The 502-nt window shown below is 45.8% G+C and overlaps 1 protein-coding gene across 1 annotated transcript in view; it reads right to left on the reverse strand.

The window, feature by feature from the left end:
- Positions 1-502, reverse strand: part of PARP12 (poly (ADP-ribose) polymerase family, member 12) — a 24,957-nt gene that overhangs the window by 14,285 nt on the left and 10,170 nt on the right. The gene's annotated exons all lie outside the window — the stretch shown is intronic.

Here is a 502-nt window from a genome sequence, read left to right on the forward strand (position 1 = left end):
GCAACAACTAAAACATCGTGTGTTATCAACATTGTTCTCATCCTAAATCCAAAACACAGCACTGTACCAGCTACTGGGAAGAAAATTAACTCTATCCCAGCCAAAACCAGGACACTTTCTTCATAGCAGACCACACCGCGCTATCTTTTGGATTTGTGACCATAACAGTGTTGATAACACACCTATGTTTCAGCTACTGCTGAGCAGCACTTGCACAGTGTTGAGGCTTTCTCTTTTTCTCCACTCTGGCCCCCCCACCCTGGGTAGGCTGGAGGTGGGCAAGAAGCAGAGAGAGGGCACAGCTAACGCAAACTGGCCGAAGGGATATTCCATGCCATATAATGTCATGCTCTAAAATTAAAAAAAAAAAAAAAAAAAAAAAAAAAAGGGGGGGTGGGGGAGGTAGGTCCTTCTTACAAGGTTGCCCTTGCTCAGGGACTTGCTGGGCATCGGTCTGCTTGTGGGAGGTGGTGACTAACTTCCTTTGCAACACTTGTTTTCT

This window comes from Pygoscelis adeliae, unplaced genomic scaffold (assembly GCF_000699105.1).
Source record: "Pygoscelis adeliae isolate BGI_AS28 unplaced genomic scaffold, ASM69910v1 Scaffold38, whole genome shotgun sequence".
NCBI classification, from domain to species: domain Eukaryota; kingdom Metazoa; phylum Chordata; class Aves; order Sphenisciformes; family Spheniscidae; genus Pygoscelis; species Pygoscelis adeliae.